The sequence below is a fragment of the Notamacropus eugenii genome, chromosome 5 (assembly GCF_028372415.1).
Source record: "Notamacropus eugenii isolate mMacEug1 chromosome 5, mMacEug1.pri_v2, whole genome shotgun sequence".
NCBI classification, from domain to species: Eukaryota; Metazoa; Chordata; class Mammalia; order Diprotodontia; family Macropodidae; genus Notamacropus; species Notamacropus eugenii.
The window spans coordinates 311,584,513-311,611,107 of NC_092876.1; the positions used below are offsets into that span (position 1 = coordinate 311,584,513).

Genomic DNA, 26,595 nt, shown 5'->3' on the forward strand with positions numbered 1-26,595 from the left:
TCTGTTCCCTTTCCTCTTCTCCTCCCCCAATCAGGATGAATTTTAACTGAAGACCTGAGGGAAAAATTCTTGAGATAGAAAGAAATTAATTTCTAATGGTTGAATTTCACAGAACTATAATTGAGTTGGAAAAAATATTTGGGGGCAAGAAGTCTTTCCCCCTCCTTCAAATTGTATCAAGGAAGCAATATTACTTTTAAAGACAGCCTTTTAGAATTCTAATTGAGTCTTGCTCCCCTCCCCCCATTGTAATCTCTGCCAATAGGAGCCACCTCTGTTCTCAGGTTTATGACCTTGCCCCACAAGTCTGCCACTGTGTCACAGACCAGGAGTTATATTTGTTTTAGGTTTGTAATGCATCTGTCAGAGAAATGTTTTAGTGTCCTAGAACAACTGACAGAGTGCCCAAACCTGCTGGTGTGCTAACCTCCTCCCCTCCAACAGGCTGGGCCCATCTTGTCAGGGTCAGAAGTTTGCCTTAGATCTTGCTCAGAATACAGAACACAGTAGCCAGAGGAGAGAATGTATCTGAACAGATGTGCTCTGCATCAGAGCTGGCCTTAAATGTAGATGCAATAGGTGAGTGCCTCTGGAATGGGATTGAAGGGCTGTTCTGCCAACCCCCAGATATCTCCTCTACCCTTTACTTTGATGTCTGTAATTCTACTACTATTCTTCCCTTAAGTTTAAGAATTCTTACCTTCAGATAAAACGGAGACAGATCTGGGTGAGGTTAGCATTAGGAGTTCTTATCCATTATTTGCACCTCAGTGAATGAATGAATGAATGAATAAATGAATGAATGAATGAAAAAACATTTATTAAGGCTTACTAGAGGCAGATATTATGCTAAGCCTAGAAAGACAAATACAAAAGAAAGCTTTGCCAGCCCTCTAACAGTTTGCTTAGACTCTGGTTAAGGAACATCCTGGTCCTTGGAGAATGGTGGCCAAGGGAAGGCAGTCACATTCATAGTGAATTGATGTATATGGCAGACAATTGACACGCACTGTCTAAAAGCAACAATGATACTATTAATTTCATTACTGTGCCTCAAATAAGAAGTGGAAAGGGGGCTTAGGGTTGTTGTTTGTCCTTTGTTTTCAAAGAGGACCAATGACATTATGGGGTGATGAACTGGATATAAGTGAGGCAGAGTTGCATAAAGTCATCAGCCTCACTCTTTCTTCCAAAGCCATTAAAGTCCAGTGGCAAGACAAAAGTCAGGATGATTGGTGATGGCCCAAGATGCAGCGCATGACATGGGTGTCTTAGATGTCTAGCCATACTCTAAGCATTACCCATCGCCTGCTTCAGTCACCTTCAAGGACCTTGGAACAAATTGTTCTCATTTCCCTGTGGGTTTATCCTTTAGGTTATCTTCAACCTGGTTTAGCCCATCGGCTGAGGCACTTTTACCAGGGTTTGGCTGCTGGTTGTGTTACAGTTCCTTGGAGCCACAGGTGAGAAATGAGTGCCAGGTGGGGACCAAAAGTGGATGAGTAGCCCTGAGAAGGGCTGGGCAAGCCCTCAAGCCAGGGGTACAAGTCCTCCTTGAATACCCCATACATTCCACCTGGAGGAGGTATGCAAACAAATGCAATATGGTTTTGGTGTACAATTGGATGGGATACAAAGTATGTCTGGGGTGCCAGGGCAGCTAGATAAAATGAGGTAATTTGTACTAGGTCACAAATGTCTGGGCCCCAGTGCAGAAATTCCAAAATTAATGGGTAAGCTGCCCCAGGGCCTGAAGGTAAGGATTCTGTAGGTCCCCAGTGGATGACCTTCTGGGAGTTGGAAAGGGTCTTAATCCAGGCAGAGTAGCTGCAGGCAGATGGCATTAAGACTGAGGTATACTTATTAGCCTCAAAATGTAATCCTTTTATCAGGTCCTTTCTCTGGAGTGGGTTTGAGCAAGAGAAAAGGGGAGAGGAACCAAAGAGTATTAATGTACTGAGTTTAGAGGACAGAGGAGAAGAGTATAGAAATGAGAAGTGAGAGAGTACAAAGATCAGCCCCTAACCTCAAAGAATCTCCCAGTTGAAGACTTGATAAGCCCATCTTTACCAGGGAGGACTTAACTCAAATTCTCCCAGAGTAATAAGCAGCATTATCCAGAAGGAATCACAGAATGTTAGGGCTAGAGAGGACCTCAGAAATCATTGAATTCAACCCACGGAACCCAAAGGAGGGGAAATGACTTTTCCAAGGTCACACAACTAACAGAAGAACAGGGACTAACAACTTGGTTCAGTCTTCTTTCCACTATACCATGCTGATGCTAATGTGGAAGATGGGCCCTGTCTTTGTTGTTATCTGGTTTGGGTAGGTAGATAGATCATAGATATGGATGAACAGAGAGAGAGAAAGAGGGAGAGAGAGAGAGAGAGAGAGAGAGAGAGAGAGAGAGAGAGAGAGAGAGATGATAGATTAGATAGATAGATAGATAGATAAAGACAGACAGAGATATTTATCATGTTAAATATGTATCAATTCCTATATTACTTTATTACAAATACAAGTAAGCAAAGTCCCTACCCTCAAGAAGCTTATAAAAACACCTAAAGTTCTCTGGAAAGGAAGTGTGCCATGTATCCTTGGGTCATGCCTGAAGGCAGCATGATCTGTAAATGGTCTAGAAGTGGGGTGATAGTCTAGATTTGGAAGGAAAGATAAAAAGCATTTACTAAGCACTTGCTATGTACTGTGTGCCAGGAACCCTGGGAAGTAGGTGCTTTTATTATCCTCATTTTATAGTTGAGGAAACTGAGGAAACAGAAATTACATGACTTGCCTGGGTTCATGTAACTACTAAGTGTCTAAGGTCAGATGTGAACTCAGTTCTCCCTGATTCCAGGCCCAGGGTTCTATCCGTGGGTTCTAGCTCTTTTAGGAGTAGGGTGATTATTCTGGCAATGATCATTGCGCCAGCAAAGCCTCCTCTGGTTGATAAGAGAGCTTGCATAGATGGAATTCTGGAGACACCCACCATCACGGTATTTTCTACTTGAAGCATCCTGTGGGTTTGGAAGCCAAACTCCTGTAACTTAGCTTTCTCTGGCCAAGAAAAGTTGAACACTTAACTAAGAGAGTCCAGGATGGTTCTTGGATACAGTCCAGGTTTCCATGGGGCAATCCCTTCATTAATTCATGCTGATCTAGGCCCCATAAAATGGCAGCATGCTCTTCTCTGGATTTCATAAGATCAACCAATCATCCCTTCTAGAGTCAATAAAACCTTCTGGTGGCTATGGGTGAAGGGTCCTGTTTTATGTGTTGGGGGCAACGTGGAAAGAATACTGTTATCCTAAATTCTCCCCATCACAGGTCAGAATAGGAAATTAAATGTGAATTTGGGGAGAGTTTTGCAGAAACTGAAGAAGGCACACAAAGGCCAACAAATGAAACAGAAAAAATTTAGAAACTCAGAAATGCATAATATATATATATATGATATTTTATAATATAGACTGACCAAATACTTTACCCAAATTTTTCAATAAGGTATGGTAAACACCCCATAAAAGAAAAAGAAAAGAAAATCAGACTTCTCTGATGTGAAAGGAGGGCAAAAAAATTTGCAGATTTTCCAGATTGCTGGGGGAAGGACAGAAGGGAAGAGTTAAGTATTGAGCCTCTAACCCCCTTGATGTGGAAGACATAACTACTTGCTTTGGCTTCAGGAGGACCCTTGTTCAAATCTCAGCTCTTTTGCTCAAGAATGTGTGTGTGACCAGTATTGCTTTGCCATGTACTTACTTTCACCTATACCTCGAGTCCTCAGTTCCCATATCTGTGAAATGTGCCCAGAAAACTCCAAATGGTGTCACAGTGTAGAACATGACTGAAACAATTCAACAACAGTGAAAAGTCCTTTCCAGCTCTAAATCTTGTGATAAACTGTAATTATTAGTATCCTGGACAGTGGGAAGAGTTGACAGTTCCAAAGTGTTGATGGAACATTTGTAACAAGCTTCAGGATAGTGCAAAACCACCATTATTTTTTTAAAAACCGTTCATGTTAAATAAAATGTTATGAAGTCCTAAACTTCTAAAACAGGCCTATGCAAAAAAATAAAATATGCTGAACTTCTTCAGGCTGCAGGTAGGTTTTTAGCAGTTCATTTTTCAAGTAAAGGTAAAATTAATGATTATCCTATTTTGCAAATAAACCATATTTTTTAAAAAGGGAAATTTTAAATTAATATCAGCTAATTACTTAATACTTAAGATTTTCATTTATCATGAAATCACATTAACATTAAAAAATTACTTTGTTAAGTGGTACAAGTTTTAATACATTTTTCAGGTTTTTATACTGCTTGTATTTAGTTAATGGGATGTATTACACTTCTTGTCAGCAAACAGTTTATAGTACTCTGGAATCATGTTTGAAATCGATTTTTTTAGAAATCTGAAAACTAACCTTAGTTGCCACCTTACTTTCTGAGTTTACTTTCTTGAAAATCTGTTGCTATCAGCTGAGATTTTTCAACAATTTGGATACTTTAATTTGTTTTTCATTGGTGTTCAATTTGCTTAAGTCAGGATCTTTTGATCTGAAATGGCGACGAAGATTGTATTCCTTTGACAAGGCTATTACTTCTCAGCAAACAAGAGACAATATTTTGTATCTCGTATAAGCAAACAAGTATCTATTTGTCCATTCCAGATTAAACACTCCATGTTCTGATTCGATCTTCCCTTTCTTTTTATCATCCATTTTACAAAGTCACCCAAAAAACTTTAGTATTAGAACTCAAAAATCTCCACAGAAACTGCTCACATACAAAGAAATACTGAACTGAGTGTCTGACCTTGGAGAGAGCACCAGACACTCATGTGACTTGGGGGCAGACTTCAAACTAAGGGAAAGGAAGAAGCCCTCAAGTTGTTGTCACTCATCACATGGTGGGCTGCATTGGTGCATGGCTACACTCACTTTGTCCCTGTCAACACCAGTAACAAGCAAAAACACAGCAAAAACAGAAGACTTTCTCTCCTCTCAGACTAGAGACAGACTGTTGATGGTTGGTTGCCACATTTCATGTGACAAACAGAAGAGAGTATGTAGTGGCAACCCATCCAAAAAGTTACATGATGGACACACTAGTGATGAGTGGAAGCCAGGTTAAGCAAGGCACAGACTTCTTTACTTTCTTTTACAGCCTCTACATTTTTCAAGGGCCTCTAGGGTCCTATGTTGTACAGGCCTGTTCTAAAAGAAACAGATTAGGGAATTCATATCTCAAAAGGCTTTCCTAAAGGTACTTCCTTAAGTACACGTGTTTGTTTATAGATTGTTAACTGTGGTAGATCTTGGGATTTAGAGCTGAAAGGAATCTCAGAGATCAATTAATCCAACCTCTCATTTTACAAAGGAGAAAACTGAACCAAGTCACTTGTCTTTTCTTGGCCTCTTCATTTGTAAAATTAGGAGATTGGATTAAACAACTTTTAAGAGGCCTTCTAATTCTAAATCTATGATCCTGAATAACTTGCCTAAAGTCACACATGATGTGAAGCTAGCATTTTAAGCCAGGCCCTCAGACTCTGAATTGAGTACTGTACTTTTTACAACTACAGTCAAAGTGCCTGTCATAGAGGGATTTAAAACTATAACCCATAACCCATGGATGATTCAACAATAAAAACTCTGCTCAATAGGCATGGCACAAAGGATTTACTCTGCTAACAATACTTAGTGCTAATAAATTCTTCCCTAATAGACCTAAAAAAGAGAGAATCTGAGAAAAGGAAGGCAGGAAGGAAGGAAGCAAAGAAGGAGGTGGAGAAGGAAATAATGGAGAGAGGAAGAGAAGGAAGAAGGGATGGAAAAGAAGAGGGAGGAAGGAAGGGAGGAAAGAAAGATAGTCACTCTGGAAAAGATAAAAATTCCCAGGAGTAAGATCTCATAACACTTTGAAATTTGGACCAAGGGAATAAAAGCTAACATCTGTGTTCATAAATTACTTACCCTACCATATTGTGGCAATGGACCATTTTCCTATACTATCAAGAAAGTCTGTGATATAGGTAGTTGATTCAAATAACACATATTTAGACCCCAAAATTTAACTCACCTGGAACTTCCTTTTCTCTAAGCCACAGGTGGACCTGTTGTATCAACAGGTCATGAAGGAAATGTATTTTGAATACTGATTCTTGTCATAATGTTCTGCACCACACCCCAGTAATTACCCCTAAACCCACACCCAGTCTTGTACTTTCAACACACTCTGAAGACTGAAAGAATCCGTTTCTCACCTTTGATTTGTCCCAAGGATGCAGAAAAAAATCAACATTGTGACTGTCCTTAGCCTCCTAAACTAGAAGTAGAGAGGACAGATTCTTAACTACTATTTTAGTCTTTGTGGTTCTAAAAAATCCCAAATTGGTTTCTAAATCAGAAACACACAGATTTTTTGGGTTTTGTTAAAAATCCAGGGCTGGAAATTGAAGTCAGGGCTCATCACTTCCCATGCTAACACATCAAAGTCCCTCCCATCCTTCAAACCACCAATAAACCTGCTTATCCTAGGAAGTCCAAAAGAATGCAAAGTATACTGGACTTGGAAACTGAGAGAACTGGTTTGGAAACCTAACCTTAACTCTTACTAACTGGTGTGGATTGACTCAGCCATTCTAGAAAGCAATTTGGAACTCTGCCCCGGAAATCAGTAATGATACCTCCCCTCTGGCCCAATGATACCACTGCAAGGCCTACACACACACACACACACACACACACACACACACACACACACACACACGCACACGCACACGCACACGCACATGCACACACAAACACACATGTATGTGTGTGTATATATGTATGTATATATGTATATTATACACATAAATGTATGTATATGAAAATATAGCAGTTCTTTGTATGGTGGCAAAGAATTAGAAACTAAGAGAATATTCATCAATTAGAGAATATTTGAACAAGTAATGGTATATAAATATTATAGTATATGAATATTGTGCTGAAATGAGATGGTTTCAGAGAAGGCTAGGAAAACTTGTAGAAACTGATTAAAAGTGAATTAAGCAGAACCAGGAGAAAAATGTGTCATGGACAATATTGAACTTGGAGTCAGAAAGACTTGCGTTTGAATCCTGCCTTAGACACAATTAGCTGTGTAACTCCAAGCAAGTCACTTAACTTTACCCAGTCTCATTTTCCTCACTTGCAAAATGGAAATAAGAATAGTACCTATCTAAGAGAGTTGTCATCAGTATCAGATGAGATGACATATGTAAAGCACTTTGCAAACCTTAAAATGCTAGTTATTCACATAGAGATAGTTATATAATAAGTAATGATAACATTGAAAGGACAAACAACTTTAAAAGGCTTAAGATCTCTAGTCAATTCAATGATCAACCATAATTCCAGGGAACCGATGATAAAGCATGTTACCTAACTCCTGACATAGAAAAGTGATGAACTCAAGATACAAAATGATTCAGGTGATTTTTGGCCACGACAAATGTGGGAATTAGTTTTGCTTGACTATGCCAACTTGTTACAAGGCTTTTGTTCTTCTTCATATTTCCCCACAATGGGGAGGAGAGGGAAGAAAAAACAAATGCCTATTGGGTTAAAAAAAAAAAAATTCACTCCCTAAGAAAAAACCCTAGGATCAGATGGGTTTATAAGTGAATTCTACCAAACATTTAAAAAACAATTCTAATATAATGTAAATTGTTTGAAAAAATAGGTAGGAGTCCTTCCAAATTCCTTTTATGACACAAATAGAGTTTTGACACCTAAACTAGGGAGAGCATAAACAGAGAAAGAAAACTGTAGATCAATTTCCCTAACGAATGTTGATATACAAATTTTAAACAAAATACTAAAAAGGAGATCACCTCAATATATCACAAAGGTGACATAGTATAACCAGGTGAGAATTATACCTGGAATGCAGGACTGGTTTCATATTAGGAAATCTACCAGCATAATTCAGCATATCAACAACAAAAACAACAAAAATCATATAATTACTTCAATAGATGCAGAAAAAGCATTTGATAAAATACTGCCCCTGTATTTTAATAGGTTACAAACAATAGAAAACATAGAAATGAATGTAGTTTTTCTTAAAATGATAAGTAGTATCTATCTAAAACTAAGAGTAAGCATTATCTGTAATGAGGATAAACTATAAGTCTTTCCAGTAAGGTCAGAGATGAAGAAAGGATGCCCACTCTCACCATATTATACTAGAAATATTATATTATTCTAGATTAAATAGTATATTAATATTATAATTACTATACATTACATATGGTATTATATATTCTATTAACAGTATAACGTTAAATTAAATATTATACTAGAAATACTAGCAATAGCAATAAGACAAGAAAAAGAAATTGAGTAAGAAGCACTAAAATGAAGAAACAAAAACTATCACTTTTTTGCAGATGATATGATAGTATATTTCGAAAACCCTTGAGAGACAAGTAAAAAACTAGTCAAGACAACTTTAGCAAAGTTGCGGGATATAAAATAAATCCACCAAAATCATCAGCATTTCTATATATTACCAACAAGAGACAGAGAAATTCCATTTAAAATAACAGCAGACAGTATAAAATACCTGAGAGTGTACCTGACAAGAAACCCACACAAGATATATGAACACAATTACAAACATCCTTCACACAAATATACTCAATATATGTAATAGTGTCCCAAAGAGGTTCACTCTGTCCCTGAAGATCCTTCTTCTGATGTGTTGGCTCCTCCCAGAACCCCCTTGCCAGCCATGACCACATTCTTTTCTGGGCTCTACTCCTGACTCTTCAGACTTTCTCCACCATGCCTCCTGTTCCCCGCCCCCCCCCCCAAGTACCTTCTCCAATGTCCCCTCCCCCTTTTCAGCTTGAAGGCAGGGACTAACCTTCTTACATTTGTATTAGCACTAGCAGTTTAATGGTACTCGGCACATAATAGGCACTCAACTGGTCTTGACTTGTTGAGCACCTACTATGACAAACAGAGGTTGAAAGGGTTCTCAGATAAATTGGACACCATTCTTGTCCTTTTATATTCCAGTTAGGAAGACAAAGAAGAAAATAAACATTGGGGATACAAAAAAGAGATTGGTTTATCTAAGGGATGGGTATATGGGGGGAATACTTAGCGATAAGGATAAAAAAAAACATAGCTTTTAGAGGAGGGAAGCCTTGAACAGGCTGAGGAATTTATACATTATCCTTTAGCAGAAGAACCCTTAAAAGCTTTTGAACAGTGGGGTCATGGGCATCTGTGTTGTGTTTTACATAGTTCTTTTAGCAAATGCTTTGGAGAAAGGTTTGGAGAGAGAAGAGGCTGGATCAGGGGACCAGTTAAGAGCTTCTGCAATATGGAGAATTAAGTGACAAGGGCCTGAATGTGGTGGCAGAATGGAGACAAAGGATATGAGTTAAAATATGAGGAATTTTTAATATCATTTAACTCAAACTCATGGTACTTTAGGACAGGAATATACTTCATGGAAAAAGCAATGAATTTGGAGGCACTAGAATTAGATTTAATCTGTTCTTTTTGACCTCTGTAACCTTGTGCAAGTTTTCACCTTTCTAGACCTTGGGTTTTCATTTGCAAAATGAGAGTATTAGACTAGATGCTCTCTAAGGTTATCCAGATTGAAATTCTTCAACTCTATAGCCCCATATAATGAGAGTGTGGTACATATTATTCTGTAACAATAATTCAGTGAAAGAATGGATATGGATAGATAAAAGCATGGAACTAATCTCAAGTTCATTCAATTGAATAATCTAATTGTTCACTTAAATTGATTTTCCCCAATCACCTCTCTACTGACTTTCATTTAGTCATTCAACTAGCATAGTAAAGACCTACTATGTGCATAGTCCTATGCTAGGTGCTGTGGGCAACATAAGAAAAGTATATCTTCCTTGCCTTCTAGGAATTTAACATCTGGTTGGAAAGATGCAGGACAGCTACAAAAAACCTCTAGAATGACATGGTATTTAGGGTAGGATTTAGAAATAGGAAGGAACTTATAAGCCATTTAATACAACCCCCTCAGGCCCAAAGTGAGACCAAGAGGGACAAAATGAGTTACCCAGAGCTGTACGTATTAGTAATAGGTTGGAATTGAAGCCCAGGTTCCCTGACTGATGATTTTAATCGAAACAGTGATACCAAAAAAACCTGTTCTGGGAATTCAGGTGGAGCCATCATTATGGTCTTAAGTGGTCAGGGCAGGAGACTTGGAAAAGAAGAGACTTGAGTTAGTACCTGAGTAATGCGTATGATTTAGGTCCTTTTTGGGACTGAATTGATGAATGAACACTCTGTCCTTCATATAGCTGGCTGTGGCCCAGCTAGACAAGTGTCAAGAGTTGGAGAAAGTTCTAATAATAGTAATACCTGATATTTGTATGTGTCTTTTGCTTTTCTGAGAATTGTGTTTTTTTCAATTAACCAAAATCCTCATCTCTCCTACCTCCACTTACTGGGAAAGTTTTTAAAAGCAAGTCCTCATAACAAATATATATAGCCAAGTGAAAAAAAATCCTCCATTAGCCATGTTCAGATACATAATATACGTGTATATATGTATACATGTATGTGTACATCTCTATTTACACTTTGAGTCTATCATCTTTTATTTTTTTCAGGCAATCAGGGTTAAGTGACTAGCACAGGGTCACACTAGTAAGTGTCTGAAGTCTGACATGAACTCAGGTCCTCCTGACTCCAGGGCCAAGGCACTATCCACTGCACCACCTACCTAACCTGAGTCTATTGTCTTTCTATCAGAAAGTAGGTGCATGTTTCCTAATGATTCTTCTAGAATTATGGTTGGTCCTTTCATTGATCAGAGTTCTTAAGTTTTTCGAAGTTGTTTGTTTTTACAACATTATTGTTGTTATATAAATTTTTCTGCTCCTTTTGCTCTGTACCATTTCATGCAGGTCTTCCTAGGTTTCTCTGACATCATCCCCTTCCTCACTTCCTATGGTATTCCAACCCATTTATCTACTATAACTTGTTCATCCATTACTCCCTCAGTTTCTAGGCCTTTGCCACCACAAACAGAGATGATATAAATACTTATGTCCATCTGGGTCCTTTTCCTCTCTTTTTGCTCTCTTTGGGAGCTACTAGCAGTATCACCGGATCAAAGGGCACACTCCAAGACCTTTTACCTCTATTATCTCAGTAAGCCCTATGACATACAAAAGTCAGACATTATTAGCTTATTTTGAAGATGAAGGACAGGAATAAAGATTGACTGTCATGACTTCATCAGTATACAGAACTTCTAGATGTGGAAACTCCTTCTACCAATGGAAGTTGGTACCCCTCTGAAACTTGTATCATAAGTAGGGCTTGAACCCAGTCTTCCTGGCACCAAGGTCTACTGTCTATCCAGCACACCATGCTGTCTCTACCGATGAGGAAATAGCAATAATAGCTCATGTTTATACAGGACTTTAAGGCTTGCAAAATACCCTCTCATTTGATCCTCACAAAAACCTGTGAGGTAGGTGCTATTATAATTCCATTTTTACAGATGAGGAACCAAGGATTAGGGTGGTGAAGGAGCTTGCTCAAGAATTAGGTAAATGCAGTCTGGACAAGAACCCTGGTCTGACAAGAGTGTCAGAAAAGGGTGATTTCTAATAGTTGGGATCCTTGAGTTCCAGTCAGCCAGCCAGTGTCTGACCTTCATTCCCATGAACTCACTACACTGGGTTGTTCAACATTGTGATAGGACAATGTTTGGGAACATATTCTATGAACCTCTGTCTGTCCACATGATATAACTCATCACCTGTTGTCCTATCAGACATGACTGCTAGGTAGGGAAGGAACATTTGTCTGGGGAGGACAATGAATATTGATTATTCTGGCAATGAGAGCTGGCAGCCACATGAGGTAGTTTGGTTTGAGGTTGCTTGTTGGTTTTCTATTTGGATGTCTAAGTCTGGCTACTTCTCGTTCTCTGCTCTTCCTGGGCCCCTGGGCTTACCCAAGGATCTGCTGTAAAAAGATCCTTACAACCACCTTCTCAACCTCCATCCTACCCCGTTTCTGCTCTTCTCCCAGAATTCCCAGTGTCATTTTTGGAGTGATGACTGTTAATGGGTAGATCAGGGCCTGTGCCAGCATGCATGTGCCCCGGCCAACACAGCCCCACCTGGCAAGAGTTGCCAAGAGCAAAGCAGCTTGGGAGATTCCAGTCTCCTCACTCTGTGCTTACCCTTTACCTTTAGTCTGAGACAGACTTGAGAACCCATAAGAAAAGTGCCAGCGACTTGGGGAGGAAGAATCTGTGGCCATGTCTGGTTTCTGATGTCCAGCTATCAGTCTCCCACTCCCACTGTAAAAATACACACATTCTGAAATGGTGTGATGGCTGGTCTTAGAAGTCAAGTTCCAACCCCATCTCTGACATTTGCTAGCTATAAGCCTCAGTTTCCTAATCCTGAAATGAGGGGGGTAGGTCTTGATGACCTTTAAGGTTGGTCACTTCCTCAGATGCTGCCTCTGCTCTGGCCAGCTTCCTCATCTCTGCCCACCTTGTCCCTGGGACACAGGATTCTGCTAGGGAGAACTGTCACTTTATCTTACCCAAAGCCAGGCCTCCACATCTCTCCAGTCACCTATACACCTTTATTTAGCCTTTCCCCCTTTTGAGTTGTCTTCTCCAGTGATTAGAGTATAGATTCCCTGAAAGCAAAGACTGTCTGACTTCCTGGTGTTTGTGTCCTGGGTGCTTAGCACAACGCATGGCATATAATGGGCACTTAACAAATGCTCACTCACTCACTCTCCTACTTTTTCTCTCTGCCTCTTTCTCAGTCCTCTTTCTCCCCCTCTTTCCTCCTCTCCCTCCCCCTCTCTCTTTTTACCTCTCTCCCTTTCTTTCCCTCTCTTCCCTTCTTTTTCTATCTCTCTCTCTTTCTGTGTGTCTCTGTCTCAATCTCTCTGTCTCTGTCTACATCTTTCTCTATATATCTATATCTATGTATCATATCTAACTATCGCTATATCTGAATCGATCCATCTATGTAGACAAGTTTGACAATGATGATGATAGAATAATGCTTTATCTGGAGGGGGAGGGATATAGAGGGAAATGTAGGCAATGTGAAAACAAAAAGATCAATAAAAATTTATTTTAAAACATTTTATTCAATATTTCAAGGAGTCATGATTTTATTTCACCCATAGAAATGTTTTTACTCTCAAGACAGGTTACAACCCCTCCATATCCTTGCACACGTTCTTCATGAGTTGTTACAACTCCAAATACTCATCACCCCTATTGGCAAGCCCCACGGTAAGGAATTTCTCTGACCTGGGATGGGCTGGTCCTTGAATGAGAGACACGGTCTGTCATTCCAGTTTGGTAGGATCTATTAGAGCTGGCCTGTTCTCCAGAGGGGAAGAGGAAATAGCAGTAGGTGCCTATAAATACATATATGTACATATGCATGCAAATAGAATTACAGACATCACACTATATGCACACACATATGTAAGTAAAGAGCTGGAAAGGACCTTCAGAGCCCATCTAGTGAAACCCGCCTCCTCCCCCCTTGTCATTTTACAGCTGAGGCCTAGGGAGGATAGGGGACCTCCCCAAGGTCATAGAGAGAATAATAAGTGGAGGATGAGATTTTAACCAGGGCTTTCAGATTGCATAGCTTAGTGCTTTTTTCCGTAGGCCATGCACATGCTCTAACCCAGTGGTGCCCAACTCTAATAGAAATGGAGGCCACTGAATCATATGTGAGGATCTGTGTGGGTGGGTCAATTTCATAAACAACATATATTTGTGTATTTTCTTCATTACTGCCTCAACATATTAATATCAGATAAGAACCCCGTAAATCCAGATCTTACCCCTGAAACTTGCTACTGGTGTGCCTATCTGGTCTCGGAATTTCTTTCTAGCTCTAGACTTATGACCTTTGGAATTGAACTGATTCTACACAAGTAGGTTATAATAGTTCCAATTATAAGCGATTTTGTTGTTGCTTAGTTGTTTTCCAATATTGTCTGACTCTTTATGACCCCATTTGGGATTTTTTTGACAAAGATACTAGTTTGCCATCTTCTCCAACTCATTTTCCAAATGAAGAAACTAAGGCAAACAGGGTTAAGTGACTTGCCCAAGGTCACACAGGTACTAAGTGTCTGAGACCAGATTTGAACTCACGATGAAGAGTCTCTCTGACTCCAGGTCAAGCAGTCTATTCAGTGTGCCACCTAGCTGCCCAATAGATTATGATACATAATTATATTAATTTAATTCCATTAATTCCAATTAATTATATTAATTTAATTCTATTAATATATAATTCCACAATTATATATTATATTAATGTAACTCCATTTTATTAATTTAATTCCAACTAATATACATTAATTATATAAATTGAAATTATAATCGAAATAAAGTAATATAATGTCATTCATATCATCATAACATATAAATATGTTACTAGTAGCATAGTTTGTCCTTTTCAACAGAACTGGAAGGGAAGAAACATTGTTATATCTTCCATTACATTTTTATTCCCCCTTAACTTCCCTCCCACCTCTGCCTCACCCTTCTCTCCAGTGTCTCAGCCAATACACCTGAACAAATGCAGGGACTCCACCTAATCTCATGGCGGCAGTGAGCCACGCATCATATTGATGTTCTATCAAGAATTGTCACTCAGCGCAGGCAGCTCTGCTCCTGCGGCTTGGAGTGTTTATGAGGACTCTGGTCCAAGGAACTCAGACTGTTTTTCTGACATCTCCCTTGAGTATCATGACACCAAAGGAGGTGAGGGGAAGGTCAAGGGAAAGGTAGAGAAGCAGGGGAGCAGCCACGATGAAACACAGATATTAATCTCCCCTTCCCCACACCCTGTTTAGCAGAAAAGGAAGCAGAAACACAAAGAATGTCACTGCCTCACCAAGACTGCATTAACCCCCTGAGTTCTTACACTTACTATCCACCCCCCCCCAATTTGGGATGATAAAGTAGAGTCAGGAGACCTGTGTCTGAATCCTGTCTTTGTCCCTTACAAATCATGACCCTGATCGAGTCACAACCCCTGAGCTATAAAATGGAGATAATGATCATCCTATGTACTATATAGTATCATTGTAAGAAAAGCACTTGGGAAACCCTGAAGTCCCATAAAGAGGAGTAATAGGGATGTCACCCATCTTTCTCTACTAGGCCCATTGGTCACCTGTTCCAATAAGGGCTTCCTAATGACCCCTAATAAGAATTTCTTTCTCTCTCCCCTGACTGCTCATAAAGCTTATTGTCTACTCTACCAAATTTCTTGGCATTTGTGATTAAGTTTAGTCTTTTAGACTTTTTCTCTTACTCTGCAACTGTTTCCTATGATATATTCTTGCCTCCCAATAGTACCAAAAATTCCTCAGAAGTATTGGCTGTATCATATACCTTTCCTGTGTCCCTCACAGTCCATAGGCACTCAGTAAATATTTTGGTTGGAGTTGAATTGAGTTGAATTGAAAGACACACATCAGAGGTGTCTCCCCCACCCTCTTTCCTGTGTCATCACCACCACCCTTATCAGAGACATTCAATAAATACTTTGACTGGAGTTGAATTCGAGTGGAGCCAAGTTGGAGGAGTAAAGGCAGGAACTTGCCTGAGCTCTCTCAAATTCCTCTCCAAACAACTCTAAAATAATGCTTTAAAATGAATTCTGGAGTGGTAGAACCAACAAAAGGCTGGGGTGAAACAATTTTCTTGCCCAAGATGACTTAGACATCTGACAGAAAAGATCTGTCTCACTGGGGTAAGAATGGAGCACAGTCCAGCAGCAGACCTTAGAGGGGACTGAACTGGCAGCAGTCTTCATTAGTGGCTTCTGGAGAGCTCAGCCCACAAACAGTAAGGGGATCAGAAAATGGATCAGAAGGTGATTACAGCTTTTGCTGGCAGTAGGTGCAGGACTCATTTGTATTGCCCATATGCAATTCTAGGTCATAGTCCCAGGGATAGTAACAGCACCAGCACACTAGAGCATGTGGCCACAGGGAAGGGGCACCCTGTTCATAGTTCCAGGGTAGAAAAGAGTGCTTGTGATTGTTAAAGAACACAACACAGGGCAGAAGGGCAGTAACCACACCTCTCCTTAGATCATACCATGTTAGAAGAATTGAAAGCTTATAGACCCCTAGAATTAGCTCTGAAAACAGTAGCATGAAAAGATCTGAGGTTTGGGATAGTGCCCCCTCCACCCTGGGACAACAGCCTAACTTTAACATAAAGTTAAAAGTCAAAAGATAGGCTGGCAAATGAGCAGACAACAACAACAAAAAAAGAGAACCTGACCACAGAAAATTACTATGGTGACAGGGAAAATCAAAATACAAATTCAGAAGAAGACAATAAAGTCAAAACAGCTCTAGCCATATCCTCAAAGAAAAGTGTAAATTGGTCCCAGACCCATAAAGAATTCCTGAAATAGCTTGAAATGAACTAAGAGAGGTAGAAGAAAAATTGGGGCAAGAAATGAGAGTGATATAAGAAAATCATGAAAAAAAGAGTCAACAGCTTGGTAAAGAAGGCACACACACCAAAAAAAAAAAAAGTACTGAAGAAATAACACCTTAAAAAACAGACTAGGCCAAATGGTAAAAGAGGCACAAAAGTCCACTAAAGTGAAGACTATCTTAAAAAGTAGAATTGAATACATGGAAAAGAAGGTACAAAATCACACTGAAAAAAATAATTCCTTAAAAATTAGAATTGGGCAAGTGACTAAAGTTGAATTGAACTGAAATGAAAGGGGTATATCAAAGGAGAAGATATGACTTGGTAAAGTAGGGATAGTCTCCCATTTTATGCTCTGTGAAAGACATGTAGGAAAGGATACCAAAGAAATAGAAGACAAATTCCATGCCCTCAGGGGATTTTCAATCTCATGCTGTAAGTATCCCTATAGAAAACATAAGTAATAATTCATTATAAGGCAAGATTGTTTAAAGTGCTTTATTTACTATAAAACTCTTACATATTGTTATTTTTAATTCTTATTTTTTGTTATTACTTATAGCATTAACAATAGTCACACTTTATTATGATACAGTAGGAAAAAAAAAAAGTTTCACGCTAGAGGACCTGGTTTCCAATCCCATTCTATAGCTTACTGCTTATGAGAACTTGGTCAAATCACGAAACCTATAAAATGGAGGCCTTGGATTGGACAACTCTGAGCCAGCTTCTGCCTCTAAATCTGTAGTCCTTATCATCATAACAGTAGCTTCCTTCAAGTCCCAGATAAAATTCTACCTTTTGCAAAAAGCTTTCCCCAATCCCCCATAATGCTAATCTTCTATGTATCCTGTATATCTGTGTGTATATGTACATGTATGTGTATATGTGTATGTGTATGTGTATATATAGAGAGAATACATATATTTACTTATATGCACATATATACATATATATCTATATACCTATGTGTATAGAAATACAGGTATATATTAATATATGAACATAGGTATATATATCTATATACACACATATATGTCATTTGTACATAGTTATTTGCATGTTGTCTCTTCTATTAAACTGAGTTCATTGAGAACAGGAAATCTTTCGTCTTTCATCATATTCCTAACCCCTTAACCCTTAGCATAGTCTCTGACATACAGAAGGTGCTTAATAAATGTTTATTGACTGACTCATTAATATTCCTTTTTTTTTTGAAGCAATTGGAGTTAAGTGATTTGCCCAGAGTCACATAGCTAATAAGTGTCTGGGGTCACATTTGAACTCAGGTCCTCCTGATTTCAGGGCCCATACTCTTTCTACATCATTCCTATTCCTTTATGGCAGGGCTGGAGAACCTGTGGCCTTGAGGTGACATTTGGTCTTCTAGGTCCTCAAGTGTGGCCCTTTGATTTAATCCAAACTCCACAGAACAAATCCCCTTAATAAAAGGATTAAAGTTTAAAGTTTATCTTAAGGTTTAAGGTTTACAAAGAAAGGAAGAATGGGTGTAGTGAATAAAGAGCCAGTGATCTCAGGATCAGGAAGGCCTATGTTCAAATCTCACCTCTGCTATATACTGGCTATTTGGCCCTAAGTTACTTGAGCTTTCAATGCCCCAAGAGGAATGAAAAGCAATGGAATCAAGGAGTCTAGATATAGGAGAAGGAAGTTACTGAAGAGAGAGGGGGAAAAAAAACCAGTCCTGTGAATGGTAGCAGTATTTAATTTGGGAACTTCCCAAGAAGAAATCAGCCTAGGCTATCCAGATGCACCCAAAATAGAGAGATGTCAGTACCCCTCACCCATGCAAATGATGTGGATCTCTTCATAAAAGTATTTTCAGTCCAGAGACAGGTCCTGTTTTAGGAACTCAACTGCCCTGGAGAGGACCATTTCTTCTCACCAAGACCCGAGGCAGTTTTCACTGAGTATATGGATTGTCCTACATAACTAGCAAGGATATTAAGAGAAGACCAAGTTTCTGCTCTCAACATGATTAAGGTTCAAAAAGTGAAGGTGATTTTTTCAAGGTAACCTTTCATCAGCAGAAGTTTAAGAACAAGAAAAGATCTATCTTGGCTCTGCTGTTTTCTAAAATTTCTCATTAAGTCAGATAATCATTCTGGGTCTCTGTGTTCTCAGCATAAAATAAGGAAAGTTGGACTAACTGATCTAAGGTCCTTTCTAAAGTCTCCTGGACCTATACTTCTAAAAATATATGAATCTTGAACTTCCATTTATAAAAAGTAATATTGAAAATTGTCCCAATCATTGCTCTACCAATCCCAAATGGTTTCCTCCTTATCTGTCCCCTTGATCAACTCTGTCTCCAACATAAATGCTTCCCCTTTCCCCCAATCACTCTTCATCCAGCTGATCACTCCTTTTTCTTCAAGACTCAGATCAAATCCCATTTCCACTACGAAGCCCAAGGAAGTATTATAAGTCATAGAAATTCAAGACACCCTAAAGAAAGAGTGTTCCATTAAAAGGGCTGATTGTTTGGCTTTGGGCTTAAATTCCAGTCTATATTGTGTAAATTTAACTCTTCTATGTTTGAAACCTTATGAGCTCAGTTGCTCTTAAGGCCAGCTGATGGCCACCTTTGTGAGAAAGTATCTAAAGTTTCCAGCTTATACCTGAGTGTGAACTCTAAGTCAAAGATAGGAAAATTCTCCAAAGTGCTTCTTTGGGTCGTGAGGGGGCCTCTTCCACAAAGCGATATATCTACATTCTATTACTTCTATTACTCCCAATTCTGACATCATATGACCTATAGGCAGCCATGTGGAACAGTGGACAGTGTTGGCTCTGGGGTCAGGAAGACTCATCTCTGTGAGTTCAGATCTGGTCTCTGACACTTACTAGCAACGTGACCCTGGGCAAGTCACTTAACCTTGTTTGCCTTAGTTACTCATCTGTAAAATGAGTAGAGAAGGAAATGGCAAACCACTCTAGTATCTTCACCAAGAAAATCCCAAAAAGGGATCATAAAGAGTCTTGTCTGACTGAAAACAACAGAATAACTAGAACAAATGACTCTGACTTTCACTTTACCCCAGTTCTTCCTTTCAGGAAGGAAATGCCCTGATAAACTCCTTCACAGTTAAGGGCTAGTGACATAATGAGTTATTATTCTGAAATCATTTCTCTCTTTCAAAAATGATCACAGGAGGAAAAAAAATACCCCAAATGAATGAGTCTCCAGTGGCGGAATGGTGGGGATCCTCACCACCAACGGAATCACTGTGCTAGTGATGCAAAAAGATTTAAACATGGTAACTGCCCTCCAGCTGTTTACAATCTAATCTGTGGAGACAAGACACACACTAAAGAAAAAAGAATAACACATGTCACTGTATGTAGGTTAAGTGCCAAATGATTTGTCATAGAAAGCCAGGGAATCCACCAACAAGTCTCTGCTAAGTCAGAGGCACCTTCCTATGCACCAGGCAGAGTGCTTTCCTATGCACCAGGCAGAGTGCTTTGTACTATGGACACAAAGACAGGAGCAAGAAAGTGTCTGTCCACAAATGGCTTACAGTCCTTTGGAAGGGGGAGGATACTACAACATATTCACAAATAACCAAATGCAAGATACGTACACAACATCTACAAGGTGATTTGGGTAGTGACCCATAGAACACTGGTTGTATATGGGAACTAGCCCTTAAGCTGAGCCTTAAAAAAGGTATGGGTTTCAAGACATGAGGAGAAAATGCATTCCAAGCATTGGAGCCCAACTCAGGCAAAGACACAGAAGTGGGAGATGGGAATTCATGAATGGAGAATAGCAAGTAGGCCACTGTGACTAGAACACAGACTGCATGAAGGAGAGTAATATACAATCAGCTGGCAAAAGTAGAAAAGGAAAGTTGTAAAGTTCCCTAAGTGCCAAAAAGAGGAATTTATTTTATCCTAGAGGCAATAGGGAGTCATGGAAGCTTCTTGAGCAGGGGAATAATATAGTCAGATTTATGTCTTCAGCATATCATTTTAGTAGCCTTGTGGAGGATGGATTGGAGAATAGATATAGAAATGTCAATTAGAGGGCTATTATAATAGGGTTGGATAGATGGTACAGTGGGTAGAGTTCCAGGCTTGGCATCAGGAAGAGCTGAATATAAATCCAACCTTGGACACTTACTAGCTGCATGACCCTGGGCAAGTCTTTTAACTTCATTTTCCACATCTGTAAAATAAGGATAATAATAGCAACGCCCAGGGTTGTCATGGGGACCAAATAATATTTGCAAAGTGCTTAGCATAGTGCCTGGCACACAGTAGACACTATATAAATGTGAGTTACTATTATTATAATTATTTTAGCATGCACTGAAATCCGATATGAGAGATGTTGATGAAGTAGGACCAATAAGCCTTGGCAATGGAATGGATATGGGGAGGGGGGGCAGGATAAGAATGAAGAATTTAAAAAGCTACCCTAGATGGCTGGAAGAATGATAATATGCTAGCACCCCTGAGAGGAAGAGGGAAGTTGAAGAAAAATTCACTTTAAGAAGAATAATTGGAAGGGGGGTCGGGAGAGGAGAGGAAAAGGGAGAAGAGTCCTAGAGCATTTCCAGTCTTAGAGGCTGGACATGGTTGATGATCTTCCAAAGGAGATTGAGAAGGATCAGTCAGTCTGGTAGGAGAGCCAGCAAAGAACCATGTTACAAAAAAAAGCAAGGGGATGGGAAAGTAACCAGAAGGAGGAAGTGATGAACAGTATCAAACAGGGAAGATAGAGAAGCTTGAAGAATGAGAAAAGACCTTTGGCTTAAATAATAAAGAGAGAGCTGGTGACCTTAGAGAGCAGCTTCAGGGAAGTGCTGATGAAAGGCCAAATTGAAAAGGAAAGGATGAAGTTTTCACAGAGCTCCTATGTGCCAGGAATTGTGCTGTGTGCTTTATCAAAATTTTCTTTGTTAGATCCTCACAATTACCCTGTGAGGTAAGTACTGTATTATTCCCATTTTATAGTATAAGCAACTGAGGCAGGCAGAAGTTAAGTGACTTGCCCGGGGGTCACACAGCTATTAAATACCTGAGGTGGGATTTGAACTCAGGTCTTTCTTCCTGACTCCAAACCCAGCTCAGGGCCACCTCGCTACCTCAGGGGATGAGAAGTGATGTCCTTAATAAAACGCAAGCTCCTTCAAGGCAGAGATTGTTTTCATTTTTGGTGTTGAATCCCCAGCACCTAGCATAAGTGCCCTGTTGTTCACTCTGTCCAACTCTTCGTGACCCCGTGGATCATACTGTCCATGGGATTTTCTTGGCAAAGATGCTGCAGTGGTTTGCCGTTTCCTTCCCAAGTGGATTACAACAAACAGAGGTTAAGTGCTCAGGATCACATAGCTAGTAGATGTCTGAGAGCAGATTTGAACACAGGTTTTTCCTCACTCTACCCTCAGCTCTCTAGCCACTGAGCTACCTAGCTACCTCCTGCCTGGTACTTGGTGCTTAATAGGAGCCACCTAGTGGGGGTGTACACAGTAGGTGCTTAATAGATGCTTGTTGTTTAGTTAATTGATCAGTGAGTTCTGTAGGGGCTCAAAGAGTGAATGGAGAGAAACACAAGAGTGGTCAGGGAAGACTTCATGGAAGAGTCAGAGCGTCATCTAATTCTAGAAGAAAGGGCTGGAAAGGCATTCCAGGCCAGGGAAAGTTTATGTGTAAAGCGATGGAACCAGGACTTGTCCTGCTCTTTTCAGGAGATAGTGAGTAAATGAGTTTGCCTGGAGCAGTGTGTGCAGTAGCGTAGTGGGAGATAATGCTGCAAATGTAGGTTAATGTCACACTGTGGAAGGTTTTGAATGCCAGGGAAAGAGGTTTGGACTTTATCCTGCCAACAATGGGAAGAAAGTTTTCAGGACAGTGTAGAAAGCACTAGGCTGATAGGAGAGATTTTCTTTCTTTTTGGAATGGGTGGTAGACTTTTCTGGTGTCCCTCTAATGACACAGGTAGGTTGCTACCTCCTCTGCTTGCCCCATGTCTTAGATCACCTCCATATCCCACTCCCTCTCATTCCTGGCCCCAGCTACCACAGTCCTCTCCATCTAATAATATTTTGCCCTCGGGCTCACTGAACCAAAGTTGGCTCTCTTCCCACCTTTGTAATTCACTGAAATCATCTGACTGACTTGGAAACTTCCCCAAAGTTGTACTGCTAAGTTTACAATTTGTAATGCAGATTTTCTCACTGATAGAGAAGGAAAGGAAGAAAGGAAAGGCAGAAGGTTGGACCTGAGATTGCCAGGTTGCAAACCACATTGCACCTGAAACTAGCAGGTGCGTGACTGACTTTGCACCCCAGGAGGATCTGGAGCTCATGCTTCTGTCCCAGACTAACCCCATCCAAACCTCAGTGCAGTCCTAGACAGGCAAGAGGCCCATACCTCTGGGTTCAAGAGGAGGGTCTGACAAATGACAGCCAAACTCCAAGTTCAATGCCACTGATTTTGCCTCGACGTTGTTTTAGTTCAGTAGTGACTCTCCATGACCCCATCTAGGATTTTCTTGACAAATATACTGGAGTGGTTTGCCATTTCCTTCTCCAGCTCATTTTCCAGATGAAGATACTGAGGCAAACAGGGTTAAGTGACTCAGAGTCACTTAATAAGTGTCTGAGGCTAGATTTGAACTCTGGAAGATGAGTCTTTCTGATTCCAGGCCCCCACTGTACCACCTATCTGCCCAGACTTTCCTGCAGATAAAAACTACATAGTTGAACACACTAAGATGCTAATGAGGCTAAAATCACCTTCATTTATATTTTTAAAAGATATGTAATAAGTACATAGGCTCAGAAGATCATCAATCTAAAGTTGTAAAAGACCTCAAAAATCATCTGTTTCAACCCCCGTTCTATCGATGTGGAAATGGAGACCCAGGGCAGTTACTCCAGGTCACATGGGTGGTAACATCAGTTAGGATTTGAGCCTATGTCCTCTGACTCCTGAGTTTCTGTTCTTTCCCTTAGATAATGGAAAATCTGTAGGGAATATTTTTGGAAAAGAGAATCTTCTGGTAATTATATATTATTACAGAGACCACTTATTTCAGGCAGCTAGGTAAGTGCAGTAGATAGAGTGCCAGGCTTGTAGTTAGGAAGACTCATCTCCCTGAGTTCAAATCTGATCTCAATTACTACCTGTGTGACCCTGGGCAAGTCACTTAACCCTGTTTGCCTCAGTTTTCTCATTTGTAAAATGAGCTGGAGAAGGAAATGGAAAACCACTCCTGGATCTTTGCCAAGAAAACCCCAAATGCAGTCACAAAGAATTGGACACGACTGAACAATAACAAATCATGTATTTCCCTCCCCCTTCCCTCATTCAAGAATTACCCCTCTTTCCCTTTACCTAGTCTTCTGGGAGCAAAATATAGACAAGCAGAACAGTAGCTATTGGGGCCCTCACTTATAGAAACAATACCCCACAGGGCCCAAAGAGTCTTTGTTCAGGTAGGCAGTATTGACTAAATTAGGAGTGATTCCATTAGACTCCAATAGGCATGTGTTCCAGGTTGGGCCTGACTTAGGCCGGTCTCCTGGTAGTTTAGGTTCAATAATGGAACAAAATGAGATACTTGTTTGTCTTTTGATAATGAATAACAATAATTTGTTATTGTTATTGTTACAGAGCACTTACTCTGTACCAGGCCCTGTGCTAAGTGCTTTACTATCATTATCTCATCTGATCCTCATAACAACCCTCCACGCGAAGTGCTACGATTGTTCCCATTTTACAGATGAGGAAACTGAGGCAAACAAAAGCTGCAACTTGCTCCTAGGATCATTCAATTAATAGTCAATAAATATTAAATGCCTACTGTGCACCAAGCACTGTGCTAAGTGAGGGGCATACAAAAAATGCCAAAAGAAGGTCCTTGTCCTACAGGAGTTTACAATCAAGTGGATCATGCAACTAGTAAATGTCTCAGATTGAATCTGAACTCAGATCTTCCTGACTCTAAGTCCAGTGTTCCATCCGTTAAACCATCTAGTTGCCTCCACCTTATAGCTATTTATCCATAACAGGGGAAGGATATTCAAGGAAGATGGGCATTGATGCCTAGAGTGGATTAACCTGAGAAAAGCTCCCTTTGTCTAAAGTTCCATTGTGATCCACCAGCTGAGTGTCATAGAGTGTCTGTAGTTCCTCGTGGTGGCTGTGTTGTCTTCAGGGGATAAGGAAGAGATACCAATAGTCTAAGCCTTCAGTTGCCTGAACTGACCAAATCTCAAGGATGGTCTTAATACCTTTTAAGGTAAAAAAATTAGTTTAACCTGTTTGGGAGGAGGGATGAGGATGTTGTTGCTGCCATAAGCTGGGATCTCATCAGTTCTTAAGTCCCCTCCAACAGTCCATTCTCATCCAAGTCCTCCCAAAAGTTTACCATAGGGGATCCATCTAACAGGCTGGAGCCCTTCTTCACTCTCTCATGATATCCTGAGGATACCAATGGTTCACCTGGCTGACTACCTGTAATCCCTTGCTCTCTCCATGGGACAAATACATCTTCGTTTCCATCATATAATTCTCTGATGGTATTCTTTATTCCTTGTTATTTCATGTGCTTCAGCCTACTCATACTTCACATGAACCTTTCTAGTGCCCTCTTTGGGCATCTTTAATTCTTCTGAAGCATGGAATTCCAAGCCTGGTTGTCAGTAGTAATAGGAATAAAACATCTGAATTGAAAAGATGGTCCTACACTGTTAGAAGAAGCTTGGAGTCAGTAAAAACACTTTACAATGTCCCAAAAGAAATCCAGCTTTCCTCTTTCTTTCCAATGCTAGGCCTAGATCATTTTCTATCTTTATTATCTCTCCCAGTTATAGAAATACTAATCATCACACAAACCGTATAGGTTGTCCATTCAGATGCATGTTGAAATCTGAGCAATAGATATTCTTCACATTGAGTGATTATAAATCTCTTCCAAGAGGATCTGCCATGTCTTAGGGCTTCATTCAATTGGCACAATGTCTTCCACAAACAGCAATATCTGGAGGACTTCATTATCCACAGGAAATCCCTCCTTAACCTAGACTCATGACTAGATCTCCATCAAAATGGCAAATACTTTTGGACAGCATACATCTCCCTGTTCTATGCCTTGCCTGGTATTTATTACCAAAAGATTACTGAAAAGAGTTATTCCTATTCTGTTGTTACATCTTCCAAAGAATCTCGGGATGATTTTAATATAGAGATGGGAGACACCTTGTTGTAAAAGAGCCTATTAATTAATATTGTGTAATCAACAAGCAATAAATACAATGAGATCTTATATTCTCCACTTCTTTCAGTCAATTGTGAGATGGTGAAGATGTGGTCCATTGGTGAATATTTTTTGCTTCCATTATACAAATCTAAAAGAAGGCACATTGTTATATGAGGAAAAGAGATTCTTTTAAAAGAAGGTACAAGATCTATCATGAGTCAGATCTTGTCTAAACAACCTTGTTTACCTCCTTTCTAACTTTTTCCCAATGGAAATTATTCCAATCATATGTTGGGCTTTTCAATAACAGTGGCTCCTTCCCTTTCTGCTCTCAAATCTGGATGTTGTGTAGCAAAAACTACTTTTTATTACGGCTGTTCCCTGATCTAGAATCCTCTATTTGCAGGCTATAGGACCAAGTTCCAATTCCTCAGGCTGACCATAGATCCTTCCCCAACATGGCTCCATTCAATCTTTTCAGTATTATCCTAACCCGCTACTCCCTAGCATGAACCCTGTATGCCAACTAGTGTAGTTTAGTAGTCATCCTCCAAAAGTTCTGCAGTTATTTTCCTTTTTCTGTCCATACTATTTCAACTTCTTAGAAGGCCTTTCTCAGTCCTTTATCTCAATTTTATACATTCTTCAAGGACTCCTCATCTTCTACAAAGTCTTACTTGATTGCCCCAATCCCCAGTGATTTCTCCCTTCTCTGAACCATCTGTGGCATTTAGTACATATATTCCATATATGTATATATGTATCTTGTCCCTCCAACTAAAGCAAAGGTTCCTAACCTTTTATGTGTGTCATGAA

General features: G+C 39.8%; 1 long non-coding RNA gene across 1 annotated transcript in view; it reads left to right on the plus strand.

Annotated features, from left to right (window-relative positions):
* Positions 1 to 401: 401 nt before the first annotated feature.
* Positions 402 to 26,595, plus strand: part of LOC140506321 (uncharacterized) — a 30,669-nt gene continuing 4,475 nt past the window's right edge. The window contains exons 1-2 of the long non-coding RNA XR_011967886.1: positions 402 to 579; positions 1,376 to 1,463. This is a non-coding gene — a long non-coding RNA (uncharacterized lncRNA). The remainder of the gene's footprint in view (positions 580 to 1,375; positions 1,464 to 26,595) is intronic.